The 19,874-nt window shown below is 45.0% G+C and overlaps 1 long non-coding RNA gene across 3 annotated transcripts in view; it reads right to left on the minus strand.

The window, feature by feature from the left end:
* The window catches only part of LOC140426894 (uncharacterized), a 61,682-nt gene that overhangs the window by 22,498 nt on the left and 19,310 nt on the right, over positions 1-19,874 (minus strand). Inside the window, exon 4 of one of the 3 annotated variants that reach the window (XR_011948328.1) lies at positions 16,559-17,363. The exons of the other annotated variants lie outside the window; for them this stretch is intronic. This is a non-coding gene — a long non-coding RNA (uncharacterized lncRNA). Of the gene's footprint in view, positions 1-16,558; positions 17,364-19,874 lie in introns of those variants that run through there. 3 annotated transcript variants of the gene reach the window in all.

The raw sequence follows: 19,874 nt of genomic DNA on the forward strand, positions 1-19,874 counted from the left end.
GTCTCACTGGGAGAGCTGGGCAGCAGAACAATGCAAGGGCATCTCAAATAGAGGGGCCCACTGGAGAACTATGAGATTTTAAAAATCAGTCTTATCACTGTTGTCAGGCCATCAGTGTATATAGGGAGTCCTTCCACAGGATGGCCTGTGCCTGCGACTGGAGCTCCTCTAGCATCCGCTACTCCGGACAGGGCATGGAAATTAAAGGACGCCTCATGGACTGCCAGCCTCTTGGCACTTGGCATGCTTCAGCCTCAGCAGGAGGCCTTTCTCCAGCTCGTATGAATCCAACGCTATCAGCATTTTGATAATCGGTTACCCACCGCTGCGAACCGGTAGCTGGTGTCAGTATAAGACCATAAGACACGCTGGGCAGTTGGGAATTGGGGAGAGGCTGCAGGAGAAAGGAGCTGCGCCACAGGGGGCGGGGCCGGCCCAGGCAGAAAAGGCAGGCTTTTTCCCGTGCACAAAGGGGGGGCGTGGCCCGATGCGGGGGGGGGGGGGCGGTACCGGATGGGAGCCTGCACTGGCTCATAGGGGGAGGGGAGGGGAGGGACTTCGAGGGGGAATTCAATCGGGGGATCGTCGGCAGAGGCGGGAGCGGCCTGGGTCAGCAGGAGTCAGCTGACTTACGGGATTGCAATGGGGGGAGCAAGGGGGCGAGGCAACTTCCTGGCCCGGGGGGATCTGGGTTGCTGCTGTACTGACTGAGGGGGAGCTGGAGGTAAGAGGGAGAATCGGGACGGGGAGCCCCCGCCTGGGGGGTTGGAGAGTGCGGGAGGCATGGGCATGAGGCTGGCCTAAGAATGGAGATGGCTAGTCGGCAAGGGGGGGGGGTCCCCTGATCCGGCTGATCACGTGGAACGCGAGAGGCCTGAATGGGCCGGCCAAGAGGGCCCAGGTGTTCGCGCACTTAAAGGGACTGAAGGCAGATGTCGCTATGTTGCAGGACACGCACCTGAAGGTGGCGGATCAGATCAGGCTGAGGAAGGGATGGGTGGGGCAGGTCTTTCACTCTGGGTTGGATGCGAAGAATAGGGGGGTTGCAATCCTGGTGAGCAAGCGGGTGACGTTCGAGGCGATGAGTATTGTGGCAGATAATGGGGGCCGATATGTGATGGTGAGTGGTAGACTGCAGGGGACCCAGGTGGTGCTGGTGAATGTGTATGCCCCGAACTGGGACGATGCAGGGTTCATTAAACGCATACTGAACCGGATCCCGGATCTAAAGGCGGGGAGTCTGATAATGGGGGGGGGGGGGACTTCAATATGGTACTGGACTCGGCACTGGATCGATCTAGGTCGAGGTCGGGCAAGAGGCCAGCTGTGGCCAAGGTTCTGAGGGGGTTTATGGATCAGATGGGGGGAGTGGATCCGTGGAGGTTTGCCAGGCCAGTGGCTAGAGAGTTCTCCTTCTTTTCCCATGTGCACAAGGCCTATTCACAGATAGACGTCTTTGTGGTGAGTAGGGCGTTGATCCCAAGAGTGGAGGGGACGGAGTACTCGGCCATAGCCGTTTTGGACCACGTCCCGCACTGGGTGGAGCTGGAGTTGGGGGAGGAGAGGGGCCAGCGCCTGCTGTGGCGCATGGAAGTGGGACTGCTGGCGGATGAGGAAGTCTGTGGGCGGGTCCGGGGGTGCATTCAGAGATACATAGAGGCCAATGATAATGGGGAGGTACCGGTTAGTGTGGCTTGGGAAACGCTGAAGGCGGTGGTGAGGGGAGAGCTAATCTCAATCAGGGCTCACAGAGAGATGAGGGAGAGGATGGAGTTCATGGAACAAGTGTATGTAAGTTGTTTAAAGCTGCACCCCTTCTCAGTTTTTTGAAAAATCTTTTGTCGCAGTTTTGTTTGCACTTCATTCCCCATGCTCGTGATCTACGGGCACCCAGTGCGGAGTTGGGTGGGGAGGGAGGAGGACCTCCTCGAGAACCTTCTCCTGGGCCTAGCCAAACTTGCCATAAACAGATCCAGGGAGCAGGCGACTGAGGGGGTCGTCCAACCGGACAGTCTGCAGCTGCATTCATGGCCGGGTGCCCCTGGAGTGGAAGCATGCGGTGTCCACAGGCACCTTCGAGACTTTCCGTGCTTGGTGGCACATTTTGGTTTGATGTTTTAAGTTTAATTTGCTCTTCGTTTAAGGGGCTGCCCCTTTTAATTTGTTCCACAATTTGTTTAATTTAGTTTATTTGGTTCAATCTCTCCCGGGAGAGTGGGAAAAACTGGATGTGTGAATGATCAAGCCATGGAATTGGAAGTAATGTGTCAAAGTTTACAGATTATTCAAAATTTCGGGGGGTGGGGGGTGTTCGTGAATCAAGGCAATAAATACAAGGTAGCCATTTGAAAATCAGCTTTTTAGGCAATGGAAGTTTTCACTGCAATATACCCAGTGCAACGTTTACATATAATAAATCGGCATAAAAGCTCAGATATTGCTGTTGAAAATAATAATAATTGAACATTTAACACGTATGACATTATTTCTGCTATTTTAATGGAGGTATTAATCCATTCAAAGCAAATTCATTAAATCCTGTATTAAAGTAGGAGACTGAACAATGCCACACAAATATGTTAAGTATCCATTTGCTAATATCACGAACCATAATTTCCAAGTTGTAATGAAATTAAGTTTCCTCCCTTTGCAACCCACAACTACGACACAAGAATAGAGAGGCCAGCAGCCCTTTCAAAGTGGATGCAATGGAAATTATCTTATGTTTCCTCAGTAGAGACCAAATTATCATAGTTATTACCAAGAAATGCAAAGCAAGTGCCTTAATAGAATTCCTCCAACTTTCCATAATGATATTCAATGAGAAATCTCTGTTCCATCTGATTAAATGTTCTTTCCACATCCAGGAAAAGTAGTCCAAACTATTTATATTCATATTGTAAAATTGGTGTAGTATGTTCAAAATTATCTCCCATTGTCACTTGATAAGTGTTCTTCATAAATTTTGCATAAATTGTCTGTAACTATCTTGAGGAAAAATGGAGTTCAACCCGAGTAGTTAGGATAAAATCTTAAATTTGCTCTTCAAATGATAGAAATCTGTATAAAATAAACTACCGGAAGATCTCTATAATATGGATGACGTCCTCAATCACTTTGATCAGTGTATGAAGCAGGCCACAACATCACAAAGCCTGGAAGTTCCCTTTCAAGCCACTCACCATCCTGACTTGGAAATATATCTCCATTACTTCAATGCCGCTGGGTTAAAATCCTGGAAGTCCCTTCCTAACAGTGCTGTGGGCGTGCCTACACCACATGGATTGCAGCGATTCAAGAAGGCAGCTCAGCACCACCTTCTTGAGGGCAATTAAGGATGGGCAATACATTTGAGCCTAGCCCGCAAAGCCCACTTCCCATAAATGAATTTTTAGAAAAATGTTGGTTGGAAAATTGACTGAATTTAAAAATCTGCAGGATTTATTATTTCTATAACTTTGGAACTTCAAGAGATTGCGAGGATGTCATTCACACATTAATAGCTGACTATGAGACTGGTCTTCTACGCAAAGGCAGCTAACTGTATATTTGAAAATCTAGGTTAATCAGCCTATTTCAGCCATCAACCAGGCAATATATGCAATGAGGCTGGTTTAGCACACTGGGCTAAATAGGTGTCTTTTAAAGCAGACCAAGGCAGGCCAGCAGCACGGTTCAATTCCCGTACCAGCCTCCCCAAACAGGCGCCGGAATGTGGCGACTAGAGGCTTTTCACAGTAACTTCATTTGAAGCCTACTTGTGACAATAAGCAATTTTCTTTTTTTCAATGGCCTGGAGCTACTGTTGTTGATAACCATCGAATGGTTTATTGCATTGAGTGTTACTTTAAATCAGCTGAGCACATAATCTGCCCCAGAGGACAATAAAATGTTTAGAAATCCTTGAACTTGATTCAGCAGTCTACCCACCATGAACAGTACTAATTCACACTTTATTCACACATTTTTCAAACTTTCATTATTATATTGAATTATTTCAATATATAAGGCTACCTATAAAATATTGGGTTACATTTTTCTCGTTGTTCAAAAAAGGTACTGACACTTGTAAAATCCATTTTTTTAATATAAATTTAAAGTGTCTAATTATTTTTTTCCCCCCAATTGAGGGGCAATTTAGCACGGCCAATCCACCTACCCTGCACATCTTGTCTAATTTATTTTTTCCCCCCAATTGAGGGGCAATTTAGCATGGCCAATCCACCTACACTGCACATCTTTGGGTTGTGGGGGTGAGACCCATGTAGACACGGGGAAAATGTGCAAACTCCACACGGACAGTGACCCGGAGCCGGGATAAAACTCGTGTCATGTGAGAGTACCTTTAAGACATGGATGTTTAAGCAATGTACCTTTAAGAAAACAGTGATGTCAGAGAGTGGGTGGAGCTGGGCTTTAGATCAGCCATTTTGCAGTTTAGTTTTGCAGTTTGAAAAAAGAGCTTGTGAGTGTCTGTGTTTTGCAGTGAGCTGGATCTCTGCCATGAAAGACTATCTCTGGATCATTTGGGTGATTTACACTTATAATAGTAAAGCCTTTAACCTGATGTGATTCTGTTTAAAGGTGTTAAGTCTCTTGGAAGTTTGAAGGAACATTTTGAGGAATTATTTACTGTTGTAATATTTTCGAAGTTATCTTTGAAGTAAGGGATGTTAAGAGATCCAATGTTTATTAAAGATATTAAGTTGAGTACATGGAATAAACAGTGTTTTGTGTTTAAAAACCCAAGGGAACAAGCCGTGTGCTGGGAAAAGCAACAAATACATTAAAGGGGGAGGTTGGTTGAACTTCAGGATACATTTTGGGGTTCTGAAAACGCCTCTCCCATAACAATTGGGGGCTCGAGGGGGATAGAAGTCGATCTATTGGATTGGCTTTTGTGAACTTAAAGACAGTGAAGGATTTTTGCTTTTCCGGTGTGGTATTTTAGTTTAAGTGGGGAGTGTGTTGTGGACAATGGCTCTTTCAGAGGCTCAGAAGATTTTGGGGGTGGAGACTGTCACACGCAGTACTTTACGTACAGAGACGAAAAGCAGACTGTTGGGTCTAGCAAAAACATTGCAGTTAACATTCCCTGATAAAATGCGAAAAGATGAGGTAATTATGGCGGTGGTTAAGCATTTAAAGTTGCCTGAGATAGAGTTTGACTCATTGGAAATGGCAAAAATTCAGTTGCAAATTAAACAAATGGAACATGAGAAAGATTGAAGCGGCTTGAAAACGAGAGTGAGAGAGAGGAGAAAGAAAAGGAGAGAGAAGAAAGAAACAAAGAAAGAGAGTGAGAGGAAAGGGAAAAGGAGAGAGAGTTGAACTTCGGAAAATGGCTCTGAAACATGAAAATCTGTTCAAATTGGCAGGCGTGAAGGGACACGTACAGTTGGAGGAGATGGATGAGGATAATCTGACAGAGCGTCATAGTCGAAGACGTGGTGGGGATCTATTTAAATATGTCCAAGCATTGCCAAGGTTTGACGAGAAGGAGGTAGAAACCTTTTTAATTTCATTTGAGAAGGTAGCTAAACAAATGCAATGGCCACAGGACATGTGGGTATTGCTGATTCAAACAAAGCTGGTAGGTAGGGCTAGTGAAGTGTTTGTATCACGACCGGAGGAGATATCTGGAACGTATGAGGAGGTGAAGAAATCCATCTTAAGTGCACATGAGAGCGTGCCTGAAGCTTACAGACAAAGGTTTCGAAATTTAAGGAAGGAATTTGGTCAAACATACATGGAGTTTGAAAGACTCAAACAGAGTAATTTTGATAGGTGGGATACGGGCTTTGAAAATAGACCAAACGTATGAAGCTCTCAGAGAAATTATACTTTTGGAGGAGTTTAAAAATTCAATTTCTGATGTAGTGAGAACTCATGTGGAAGAACAGAGGGTTAAAACTGTGAGATTAGCAACGGAAATGGCAGATGATTATGAATTAGTTCATAAATCAAAGATTGGTTTCCGACATCAGTTTCAGCCGGTGAGGGATAGAAACTGGGGACATGAGAAATACTCAAGTGGTAAAAGTAAAGGTGATCTGATGGGAGACAATAAAGAGAGTGTACCTCAGATTTTTTTTAAAGCCAGGAGGGTGGAAAAGAAATGAAAAGTTTCAGATGTTTTCACTGTAATAAACTAGGCATGTAAAGTCACAGTGTTGGTGGTTGAAGAAAAGCACTGGGAAGGCTGATGTGGAAAAACAGGATAAGACAATGGGGTTTGTTAGAGTGGTAAAGGAAAGCTCAAGGGAAGCGAAGGAGGTGCAAACGATTGTACAGCCTGTTCAAGAAGTAATTGTTAAGAAGGTGCCAGATGTATTTAAAGAATTTACTTTGTGTGGGTAAAGTTGACTCATGTGTATCAGGAGGAGCAGGTAAATAAGTCACAATTTTAAGAGATACAGGGGCTAGTCAATCTTTAATGGTAAGAGATGAGGAATTATGTAGTTTGGGAAGAATGTTGCCAGAAAAGGTGGTGATATGTGGAATTCAGGGTGAGAGGAGTAGCATTCCATTATATAAGGCAAGGTTGGAAAGTCCAGTGAAGAGTGGTGAAGTGGTAGTAGGAGTAATAGATAAACTATCTTGTCCAGGAATACAGTTTATCTTGGGTAATGATATCGCTGGATCGCAGGTGGGAGTGATGCATACTGTGGTTGATAGGCCAGTGGAAAATCAGACAACTGAAGGGTTGAAGGACGAATATCCTGGGATTTTTCCGGATTGTGTAGTAACAAGGTCGCAAAGTCACAGGTTAAAACAAGAGGAGAAATCAAAGAGTGAAGATGAAGTTGAAGTGCAATTATCAGAAACGATTTCTGATCAGATGGTTGAAAAAGAACAAGAATAGGTGGAGGTTGAGGCGGATATTTTTAGTTCAGGAAAATTGGAGGAGTTACAACAGAAAGATGTAGAAATACAACTGATATATCAGAAAGCATATACAGAAGAGGAATCTGAGAGTATACCAGAGTGTTATTACAGTAAAAATGATGTCTTGATGAGAAAATGGAGACCTGTACATATGCAGGCAGATGAAAAGTGGGCAGAAGTTCATCAAGTAGTATTGCCGGTAGGGTATAGAAAGGAGGTGTTGCAAGTTGCACATGAGGGACCAGTGGGAGGTCATTTGGGAATAAGGAAAACTCAAGCTAAAATCCAGAAACATTTTTATTGGCCTGGACTGCATAAAGATGTAGTTAAATTTTGTCAATCATGTCACACATGTCAAGTGATAGGGAAACCTCAAGCAGTGATAAAACCAGCGCCCTTAATACCCATTCCAGCATTTGAAGAACCTTTTACAAGGGTCCTAATCGATTGTGTAGGACCGCTTCCTAAAACAAAAAGTGGGAATCAATATCTTTTGACTAATGGATGTGTCTACTAGGTTTCCAGAGGCCATTCCAGTACGTAATATTACAGCTAAAAGGATTGTGGAGGAGTTACTTAAATTCTTTACTAGATATGGACTACCCACAGAAATTCAATCGGATCAAAGAACAAACAAAGAACAAAGAAATGTACAGCACAGGAACAGGCCCTTCGGCCCTCCAAGCCCGTGCCGACCATGCTGCCCGACTAAACTACAATCTTCTACACTTCCTGGGTCCATATCCTTCTATTCCCATCCTATTCATATATTTGTCAAGATGCCCCTTAAATGTCCCTATCGTCCCTGCTTCCACTACCTCCTCCGGTAGCGAGTTCCAGGCACCCACTACCCTCTGCGTAAAAAACTTGCCTCGTACATCTACTCTAAACCTTGCCCCTCTCACCTTAAACCTATGCCCCCTAGTAATTGACCCCTCTACCCTGGGGAAAAGCCTCTGACTATCCACTCTGTCTATGCCCCTCATAATTTTGTAGACCTCTATCAGGTCTCCCCTCAACCTCCTTCGTTCCAGTGAGAACAAACCGAGTTTATTCAATCGCTCCTCATAGCTTATGCCCTCCATACCAGGCAACATTCTGGTAAATCTCTTCTGCACCCTCTCTAAAGCCTCCACATCCTTCTGGTAGTGTGGCGACAACAAGGATCAAATTTCACTTCAAAGTTATTCAAAGAAGTTATGGATAGCTTAGGAATAAAACAATTTAAATCAACTGCGTACCATCCAGAATCGCAAGGAGCGTTAGAAAGGTGGCATCAGACATTAAAGACATTGTTGAGGGCTTATTGTCACGATTATCCAGAGGATTGGGATAAAATAATTCCATTCGTATTGTTTGCAATTAGGGATGCACCTAATGAGTCTACCAAATTTAATTCTTTTGAACTAATTTTTGCTCATGAGGCAAGAGGACCACTTAAAGTGATTTAGGAAAAATTGGTGGGTGAGAAATCGGAAATTACACTATTGGTTTACGTGTCAAATTTTAGGGAACGATTAAATAGAGCAGGTGAATTGGCGAGACAACATTTGAAAGTTCAACAAAATGTGATGAAACGGGTAGCGGATAAGTATTCCAAAGTTCGTAGTTTTGCCAGTGGGGATAAAGTTTTAGTGTTGTTACCAGTGGTTTTGTGGACCGTATCGGATTGAAAGGACATTAAGTGAGGTGAATTATGTGGTAAAAACACCAGATAGAAAGAAGACTCACCGAGTGTGTCATGTGAATATATTTAAAAGGTACTTTGAAAGGGAAGGAGGGAAAAAGGAGGTTTTAATTTTTCTAACTCAAAGTGACGAACCAAATCCAGATGACTGTGAATTTGACATACCTCAAATTAAATTGGAAAGTGAGGATGTTCTTAAAAATTGGAATGAATTGTTAAGTTACCTTCCAGAGGAAAATCAAACTGACCTGAAAGAGTTATTGATATCACATGGGCAAGTTTGGAGAGATAAATTGGGAAGTACTAAAATGGCTATACATGATGTAGATGTGGGAAATACTGTTCCTATCAAACAACATCCATATAGACTTAATCCTTTAAAATTAGCACAGGTTAACAGAGAGATTGAGAGTATGCTGAAGAATGGCATAATTGAAGTGGGTTTGCAGCCAATGGAGCTCACCCATCGTGATGGTACCTAAATCAGATGGTACCCAACGGTTGTGTATGGACTATAGAAAGGTGAATACAGTTCGGACTCTTACCCTATCCCACGTTTGAAGGATTGCATTGAGAAAATGAGACAATCTGCTTTTATTTTCAACTTCCAGACATGGAAAGAACATTTAAAACATCGTATGGAGTTCTTTGATCGACTTCAGGTGGCTGGTTTGATGATGAACCTAGCCAAAAGTGAATTTGGAGAAGCCTAAATCACTTTCCTTGCGGAGTTTCCGATACCCTCAAGACGAAGGGAAATAATGCGATCTCCTAGCATGAATGAATTTGATCGAACAGTTGTGCAAAAGTTTTGTGGCGTGATTACTCCACTGATGGAATTGCTGAAGAAACGTAAAAAATTTCAATGGACAGTGGACTTTCAACAGGCATTTGACTGCCTGAAAGCTGTGATCACCAATGCTCCTGTATTGGAGAATTGCAAGGGACTCTGTGGTCAGATTGAACTAAAGTATCTGATTCTAAAGAGAAATGCCAAGGAGTAGAGGATCGTGCAGAGACTTTGTTCAAAGAGACCGTCAATCGAGAAGGTTTTCGGTTGGAGGAAGAACAAAGAAAAATGGACTATATTATTATACCTGTTTGCGTGTGTTGTTTTTTTTTTTTTAAAACAAAAAGGTATATTTACTGTGTACATTTCTTAGTGGATGGTGCAAAAGTGAAAAATGAAACCATCTTGAAGTTGATAGGTTTTTTTTTCTTGGGGGGGGAGGTGTCATGTGAGAGTACCTTTAAGACATGGATGTTTAAGCAATGTACCTTTAAGAAAACAGTGATGTCAGAGAGTGAGTGGAGCTTGGCTTTAGATCAGCTATTTTGCAGTTTAGTTTTGCAGTTTGAAAAAAGAGCTTGTGAGTGTCTGTGTTTTGCAGTAAGCTGGATCTCTGCCATGAAGGACTATCTCTGGATCATTTGGGTGATTTAAACTCATAATAGTAAAGCCTTTAACCTGATGTGATTCTGTTTAAAGGTGTTAAGTCTCTCGGAAGTTTGAAAGAACATTTTGAGGAATTATTTACTGTTGCAATATTTTCAGTTATCTTTGAAGTAAGGGGTGTTAAAGAGATCCAATGTTTATTTAAGATGTTAAGTTGAGTTCATGGAGTAAACATTGTTTTGTGTTTAAAAACCCACGTGTCCATAATTGTAATCCCACACCTAGGGAACAAGCTGTGTGCTAGGAAAAGCAGCAAATACATTAAAGGGGGAGGTTCGTTGAACTCCATGATACATTTTGGGGTTCTGAAAACGCCTCGCCCATTACACCCGGGTCCTCGGCACCATTAGGCAGCGGTGTTAACCAGTGCACCGCCGTGCCACCCTGTGAAATCCTTACTTATGACATGCAGTCAAATGAAACAAAGTGCACCTGTAATGTTTCACCAACTTTTAGGGAGATACTTTACTAACTTAAATGAGAAGTTCAGAATTGTACCATTGAATGTAAAAGATGTATGGTTAATAGTGGAATGAAAATTGAGAAACTCTGATTTCTCATCAGGCCCTAGAAATAAATGGCACCGTTTTGTGCATGTCGATGTACTGCAATACATGGTTTGCTCTTAAATGTTGGGAGTTATTTCCTTGCTTTTGTGCACATTTGGTTTCAGAAGTAAAGATACCAGTTCAAGTTACTTCTGATTTTGTAGAACCTAATTTTCCTCCTTTATCAAAACTTTGGTGCATTGTGGGCATTTGTCTTTCTCTCAGTCTATTGATTCCAGAACTTTGATGTGGCCCCCATAGCAGAGCCAGAATTCTGTGCCTTGCAGCAGGGTAGTAAAGAAACTGGCCTGGTAAAATTTGATTTTAGAATTCAGCTCATGTTATGCTGCTTCCGTAGGTCATCACAGAATCATTGAATTTACAGTGCAGAAGGAGGCCATTCGGCCCATCGAGTCTGCACCGGCTCCGGGAAAGAGCACTCGACTTAAGGCCACACCTCCACCCTATCCCCGTAAACCAGTAACCCCACCTAACCCAAGAGCAATTTAGCATGGCCAATCCACCTAACCTGCACATCTTTGGGCTGTGGGAGGAAACCTGACGACCCGGAGGAAACCCACCCAGACACAGGGAACGCGTGCAGACTTCGCACAGACAGTGATCCAAGCCGGGAATTGAACCTGGGACCCTGGAGCTGTGAAGCAACTGTGATAACCACTGTGCTACCGTGCCGCCAAGGTCATGGAGTCGGACATCGGCAGAACTAGCTTTCAGAGTGCGTGCATGGATATCATTATCAATGCTGCATCCATACAAAGCATACTGCCAAGGTACAAGAATCCTTCTGCAATATTGTGCCAACAATTGTTATGACTGGTGCTTAATAGTGTGCCCGGTGCTTCATGTATATTTTTTTGAGAAGTACAGAACAGTCAGACAAGAAACCCATTCCCAGGTTTCTCAATGCCATTCTGTAAATATCCACAGCAGGATGAATGGCGGAAGATAGAACTTAACCTTTCCACTGTCCCTCACTTCCTCAATGGCAACAGCTCTCTCCTTATCACCTCCAGCAGTGGGTTGAGATCAGAAACTGATCAAGTCCATGAGGAATCATGGCTAGAAACCTCTATCCTACAATTAGCTAATATCCATGACTACAGTAAATGTTGTCCATAAATGTATGAGCTTTCATACGCAATTTGGTAAACTAGTACAATGTCAACAACATACTGTATCAGCATATATAACATGTGCACATATACTCTGCGGGTTAAAGGACAGAAAAGATAAGTGTATCTGCAACAAGGTTAAATGCCACATGAGGGCAGACTTGTATAACTCTTTAAAGTAATCAAACCAAAGTTACAGTTCAAAACAAAGTACAAAAACTTTCTTGCTTTACCTATCACTAAATATTAACAACATTAATTCCAGCTTAAAGAACAGGTTACCTGTCATCGCCTTACCCAAAGGAACAAAACATATTTACTGAAATGATAAAGCGACTAGCACTTGAATACAAGAGTCTACAAGTACAAATTGTTCCCATTTCATCAAAATGAACTCAGATATTCCACAAAGCTGTTTGAAAAATAATAAGCCACATTTCAGTACATCTTATTTAAAAAAAGGAACTTCATGTGGGGGTGGAAAATTGTAGTTCTATAAATGAATCACACTTGTAACACAAAATGTTGTTTGATGCAACAAGCACCAAACCCTGTTGCCTAAGGGACTATTGATTGGTGCATCAAACAAAATTTAATGTTATCCTGTTTAGGTTGGACATGTTGTACTATCGTGTATTCAATTCCATGAGCAATAATTTGTGTTCAAATAAATTGACTTCAGAACGGAGTTATGCTTGTACTTGTCTTTTCAGGGTTGGCCTTCATACTACAAGATTTCAAACGAGTAGTTGCATAAGTACTCCCTTAATCTGTAGCCAGGAATTCTGATGACAGACACAGAGGTTGCCTGGCAACAGACGCCAAATGGGTGCTGAGAGTTGTGCCTGATTCATCCTGCTGGCGTTTGTCCAGACCTCATATTGGTTCATTGTTTAATCTACAGAGCTGTTTCACAGTCCATAGCTGTGAAAAGCAAGCAACACTGATCGATTTTTAACCTGTGACTGAAATGAGCTGCTCTGAAGGTAGTTTTACTCTGTGAGCAACACTTGGTAAATCAAATGACTTAATTATTTGGAACCTACCCACGAAAAGGCTATTCAGCCTAACCTGGTCTATGCAGTGTTTATATTTCATTGAGCCTCCACCAACTTGTAATTACTTCTCACCTTCCTTCCCCTAAATCAGGGAACTGAAGTAGGCAATTCAGCCCTTCAAGCATGTTTAACTATTTTGTTGGATCATGGTTAATTTGTACAGCAATTCCATTTATCCAGTTTTTCTCCACATCCATCATTTTCCTTCTTAAAAAGTCTATCGATTGAACCTTAAAATTTCAATTGGGCAAGTATTCTCGAACTTTTGGGGAGCAAATTCTGGATTTCCAATTGTATTTGTGTGGGGGAAAGAAAGAGCTTCCTGATTTTGGTCCGAAAACATCTGCAATTTTCCAATATCTCTATTCACAACTATTAAGAAAATTATGAAGAATATAGAGTCAAAATCATAGAGCTTTACAGTACAGAAAGAGGCCCTTCAGCCCATTGTGTTTGCACTAGCCATCAAGCACCTATCAATTTTAATCTCAATTTCCAGCACTTGGTCTATAGCCTTGTATGCTATGGTGTTTCAAGTGCTCGGCTAAATGCTTCTTAAATTGCAATATCCTGTTTCTTTCAACAACCCCAGGGTGGAAACCTTCAGGTCTTTGAGATTTGATCATTTTAAAAAACATTAATTGTCTTCATTAACACGTTTTCTTATATTAAATTGACTAAGTTTCTCCTCTGGATTTCAAATTCTCTTACACAGCTGATATTTTACCCCCATTTCTTTATTTCCTTCTCCTACTTGCAGGCAAAAAGCAATGACTGCTTCAAGCATTGCATCTTGTAAATTTGACATTCGCATCACTGTGTAATGCCCTGAAAAGATCAAACTTACTAAACTATTTGAAGAAGTAACAAAGATTAGACAAGGCAATGCGGTTGATGTTGCAAATGTGGACTTGTAGAAGACATTCAATAAAATGCCACACATAAGGGATGTGACAAATCGTAATGAGTGTAGAGTCAGGTAGCAGAATGAAATGAAAGATGGTTAGAAAACAGAAAATAGATGATAAGATGCAGGATAGTGTTGATGGGAAGTGAGAGCTGAACCCAAAGATCTGATGTATATGGCAGATTTTTGTAATTGTCACTGGGAGGCAGGTTAAGGGGCGGGGTGGGGGGGGGGGGGGGGGGCTTAAGCCCTGAAAAGTGGCATTAGATTGAAAACCTGATTTTCACTCTTGGATTTGACCCAGGCAGGCAGGGATCTACCAAAGAGTTTTGGATTAGCAATTTCAAATCCCCAATTAATTGCAGATTTAACAAAGCATCCTGAATGTAACAGCCAGTGCCAGATTTCTTTGACTACTGTGGGTCAGGCACGAGTAATGCAGAGAGAGCTTCTTCAGTGAAACTGATAGGTTGGTGTTAGTGTTTTAACCTGCTTGAACCCTATTGGCTGGAACTATTGCTTATCCCATGATGTATTTTGGGGAGCAGAGCTCCCCAATGCGGGGGGGGGGGGGGGGGGGTGCGGGGGAATCATTAATAATTGCACCTGTATAAATAGAGCTGGCAAGTGTGGTACCGGCTAAAGTAGGAAGCATTAGTGAATTACTGCTGCTGTGTATATACTATTGTACATAAAGTTACTTTCTGTTTGAATCTACAAACTCGTGCTGGATTCTTGACAAAACTGGCGCCGAGGATGGGTTCCTCATGTGGGGGATGCATGTGGTCGTCCTGGATAAAGGGCTGGAGCTGATACTAAAGGACCTCCACAATGGCCATCCAGGTGTAATCAAAATGAAAGTGTTGACACGGAGTCCTATCTGGGGGCCGGGCCTCGACGCCGACTTTGAGATGGTGGCCCAACACTGCTCTGTTTGCCAGGAGGGTCAGAAGCTTCCGCCAGCTGCACCCCTGCATCATTGGGAAGGGGCCGGACCGGCCTTGGGCGCGCTTGCATGTAGATTTTGCCAGGCCTTTTCAAGGATCCATGTTCCTCTTATTGATCGATGCCCAATCAAAGTGGCTAGAGGTGCATAGGATGGTAGGAACAATTTCCCGTGCAACCATCAAGAAGATGCGTTATATTTTAGCATGCATGGCCTCCCAGAGGTGCTTGTCATGGACAATGGCACTCCTTTCACAAGTGAGGAGTTTGCAGGGTTCATGAAAATGAACGGCACACAACATATCCGCACCATCCAGCTTCCAATGGAGTAGCGGAGCGCTCAGTGCAGACGTTCAAACTGTCTTCCGGGTCCATGTACACTAGACTGGCTCACTCCGCATGCAGTGACTGGGGTAGCTCCCGCAGAACGCCTAAAGGGCTGCAGACTTTGTACCCACCTCAGCATGGTTTTTCCGGACATTGGCATGAAAGTAGGAATGGCAGGGGCACGACATCTTCTCAACATCGGCTGATCCGGAAGCTTGTGCCCGGAGACCTGGTGTGTGTTCAAAGCTTTGTTGCTGGTACCCAGTGGGTCCCAGCATCATCTTTCGAAGAACAGGCCCAATCTCTTACCAGGTGCAAGCCCGGGTCGTATCCAACACAAGCATTCAGACCACATTCAGTCCAGAAGGCTGCCATTTCCACAGACTCCAGGTCCCCGGAGGTCGCTTCTCCAGCTGTAGCGACTACCAGATTTGGACGGAATGGATACTCATCCTAGAGATCTCCCTCTGACGCCGCACTCATAGCCTGCTCGAGTTGTTACTGAACCCCACGGATATATGGACGCTAAGATCACGGAGGGTCTTGACTCCGACTCTGAAATGGACATGCAGAATGCCTCCGAGGGGGTGTCCCTCGGACTTGCAGCCATTACGTCGTTCATCTTGGAAGCGCCGTTCACTTCCTCGTTATACGCTGCCCGATCCAGCGCCCAATGCGAATGACGCCCTGCCTGCTGTAAAACGGGTCTGACGCCCTCCTTCGCCAGAGTCTTCAGTGGGTTCCTTGGACTTTGTGGGGGGGGGGCGGGGGAGAATGTTATAACCTGCCTGAACCCTATTGGCTGGGGACTATTGGTTATCCCATGAAATATTTACAAGCTTAGTAACAACTCAAGAACACAAAAGAATAAACAACATGGTAAAAAGTCACAAAAATCAGTAATATGCAAAAAGCATTTACAAGACAGCAAAAAAATACAAAATTACCAGCTCTCAAACCAGCAACCGCACCCCCCCCCCCCCCACCATTCCCCCCCCCCCCCCCCCCCACCATTCCCCCCCCCCCCCCCCCCACCATTCCCCCCCCCCCCCCCTTCCCTCCACCCCACCCCCTCCGGCCCCAACAATAGTCCCATATCAGCAGAAAGGCACCCAAACAAGCGGATGTTCCTGTAAATAAACCACCAGCTGCAACGCCAGCATATGGTCACCTCTGCCCCCCACCTCTTCTCCGCTACGGTAGCCCCACATCACAGAAAGGCGCCCAAATGAGTGGTGCAGCCCACTGGAAAAGGACACACTGATGCCCTGCCCTAACGGCAGCCCCAAGCAACCAAATGAACGGCAATGACCACTGGAAAAGTACACACCGATACGGGGCATGGCAGAAGAAAGAGAGAGAGAACTCCCTTTATTAAAAAAAAAGACAAAATACAGAGCAACCACAAGAAACACAACAAACAATTAAGTACAAGGGAAAGCCGGCAGCACTCAAGGCAAGGCACACACCCCTCCCCCACCCTCCCCTGGCACCAGCCCCATGCAGGTAAAGAGGTGCCCGCAAGCAGCTCAATCCACAGGGAAAGGACAGGCAGCGTTGAGGAGAGAGAGAACAACCCCCCCCCCCCCCCCCCCCCCGCTAGCACCGAGAAGGACCTCTCAAACACCAGTGCACAGAAGCAGGAGGGCCACAAATGACCAGCATGCAGCCGCAAGGTCCAAAATAACAATACACAACAAAAATACAATAATAACCATACAATCTCCCAACAATAAAACAAAACCAAGATCAGTACAAGCAGTGCACATAGTCACTTGGGCCACCATCCTGCTGCTCTCACAGTTCCGGCATCCGGTCTCCAGACACCATCCAGTCCAAAACTGCAAAATCGAGTCCGTTCTCCTCCACTTTCAACCCGACAGCAGGCCAACCAAAATCCACCCCATGCTCCACTCCCAGCCGGTAAGCAGAAAGGCAGCCAGTAACCAGTACGAATCCCAGGCGTGGCAACTGCAGGCAGGCAACTCTATCCTCTCTTTCCCCTGTAAGCAACCTCTCCTCCATCCAACTGGTTGTAGCACCATTCACCCTTGCCATAGTCCAGGCTTCAAAGTCAAGAAAAGGCAGCCAGCATACAGAATAACACACCAGGTCAGGGAGCAGGATTACAGCCAGAGGCAGCTGGGGCTCAGAGACAGATTCCCTCCAACACCTCAGAAGGTGAGCTACTCAGGTGGAACGTGGGGGGAAACACAACCCAGGAAGAGGCATTTTGAAAAGTGAAATGGCGGTTGTCCTCTTCGGGGGTTTTGTCGCATTTCGAAGCCATTATCCGTCACGTGATTCATCACCGTATGGAATTGGGGCAGTCCTTTCTCATCGGATGAGCGATGGCCGTAAACGCTCTATCGCCTTTGTCTCCCAGAAGCTGGCTATGGTTGAGCGCAAGTACACTGAAATATAAAAATAAGGTCTGGCAGTCGTATTTGGTGTGAAGAGATTTCATCAGTATGTCTATGGCCGCCATTTCTTTATCATCAAGGATCACAAGCTCTTTACTGGGCCTCTTCTGTGAAGACAAGGCAACCCCACCAATTGCTTCCACAAGGATTCAACGCTGAGTATTGTTACTGGCTACTTAAGAGCACGTAATAACTCGGGTGGCCCCCGCCAAGATGCTCACGGGTCGTAGACTTCCGTTTGCATCTGCTAGACATCAGTGTGAAGGTGCGCCATAACCAGGAGTTGCATGGGCATTGCCCGGTTCAATGGCGACCTCCCTGACACTTCGTACCTGACGACACACTGTTTGTTCATAACTTCACTGACGGTGCTCGCTGGCTCTCTGGGATTGTCATCAGTCAAACAGGACCAGTCTCTTACCAAGTTCGGATGCAGGGGAAACAGATGCGATGGTATTTCGATCAAGTTTGCGCATGGCGAGGGACGAGGGGGAGATCATGGTAGATGAGCTGAAAGGGAAATGGGAAGAAGAACTGGGGGAGGAGATTGAGGAGGGGCTGTGGGCTGATGCCCTACGTAGGGTAAACTCATCGTCCTCGTGTGCCAGGCTAAGCCTGATACAATTTAAGGTGTTACACAGGGCGCATATGACTGGAGCACGGCTTAGTAAATTTTTGGGGGTAGAGGATAGGTGTGCGAGATGCTCAAGCGGCCCAGCGAATCACACCCACATGTTCTGGTCATGCCCGGCGCTACAGGGGTTCTGGGTGGGGGTGGCAAAGGTGCTTTCGAAGGTGGTGGGGGTCCGGGTCGAACCAAGCTGGGGGTTGGCTATCTTTGGGGTTGCAGAAGAGCCGGGAGTGCAGGAGGCGAGAGAGGCTGACGTGTTGGCCTTTGCGTCCCTAGTAGCCCGGCGCAGGATATTGTTAATGTGGAAGGAAGCCAAACCCCCGGGTGTGGAGACCTGGATAAACGACATGGCAGGGTTTATAAAGTTAGAACGGATTAAGTTTGTGTTAAGGGGTTCGGCTCAGGGGTTCACCAGGCGGTGGCAACCGTTCGTCGATTACCTCACAGAAAGATAGAGGGAATGGAAAAGAAGTAGACAACAGCAGCAACCCGGGGGGAGTGGGGGGGGGGGGGGGGGGGAGGAATCGGACAGACTCTCAGAGTGTTATTGTATATGTATAATATGTATAGGTATTTGTTATAGGTAATTGTATATTGGATTGTTGGATTGTATTTTTGGAGAGTATTTATTTTGGACAAGGCAGTTGCCATTTAGTTTTGTTCTTGTTTATATATTATTTATTTATTTGTTTAAAACTGGCCACTGTTATTTATATTGCTTTATTGTTGTGTAAAAGAAACACTATGTACTGTTATGTTTGGCCAAAAATCTTGAATAAAATATAATTTTAAAAAACGTTTGTGCAATTGGTCCTTTGTGGGGTTCGTGAGGTTCATCGAAAGAATCCTGTCCTGCATCCTCCAACTCTATTACCAAACCAGCCTGCTGTGACGCCTCCAGCCTGTGCCAGCGCCAACATGCCCAACACTTTATCGTCGGACTCAGACATAGAGAAGCAGACGTTTGAGGTCTTGGATGCCGATTCGGCAGTTCAGCCGTCTCCTGCCGAACGTCCACCATGGCGTTCCTGCTGCAGGCGACGTTCCCTTTCGAGGTTTACACCACCTAATTCGCCGCTCCGGGGACTCGGGGTTTCACCAGAGCCGAAGATGGTCCGATGTCCTCCACCTGCTCCTCCTCGTTGGCCGTCAAGGGTGCCTTTGGACTTTGTGTGTGTGTGTGGGGGGGGGGGGGGGGGGGGGGGGAGGGGAGAAATGTTGTATTCCGCATGGGACGTATGGAGTGGGAATGATTATCTTCCTTGCAGTTCTCGCGGTGTACGAGCTCCCCCAGTGAGGCGGGGGAGCTCCAATCAGCCTTGTATAAAAGGTCAGCCAGTAAGGCAACGACTGTGAAGAGACCCGGTAGGGATCTACCAGTTGTATATAACGTAACTGTAAATTAACCAAAGTTCTTTATTCTTACTCGGTGTGGACCCCCCATGTCCTTATTAAAGTAGCCATGCCTAGATGAGAGGCTGATGCAAGCACTTCATCTCACTGCTAGACACATGATGTTCAACTTCTTGGAAGTCAGTTCACCCATTTTGGGTTTCACTGAGCTTGGTGTGCACTTCCCTCCTGCAAGCCTTCACTGAGCTAACACTTAACAGCAACAACACCAGGAGCAACAATTGTAGCAGCAACAGCTATGTTCTCCTTAGCATCCTGCTGCAGTATAGGACAGAGGAGATAAAAACAAAGATCCCGTTTGAAGAGCTGAAACCCTCACACAAGGTCTGAAAACAAAACAAAACGATCATCACTATCAATATGTGTGAGGCTCAGGATTTTACAGCAGGTCATTGCTGACATCTGCCGCCTCCTGGAACAAATCTTGCTTACTCATTCGGCAGGCATTATCAGCGTCC

The sequence above is a fragment of the Scyliorhinus torazame genome, chromosome 7 (genome assembly GCF_047496885.1).
Source record: "Scyliorhinus torazame isolate Kashiwa2021f chromosome 7, sScyTor2.1, whole genome shotgun sequence".
Lineage (NCBI taxonomy): Eukaryota > Metazoa > Chordata > Chondrichthyes > Carcharhiniformes > Scyliorhinidae > Scyliorhinus > Scyliorhinus torazame.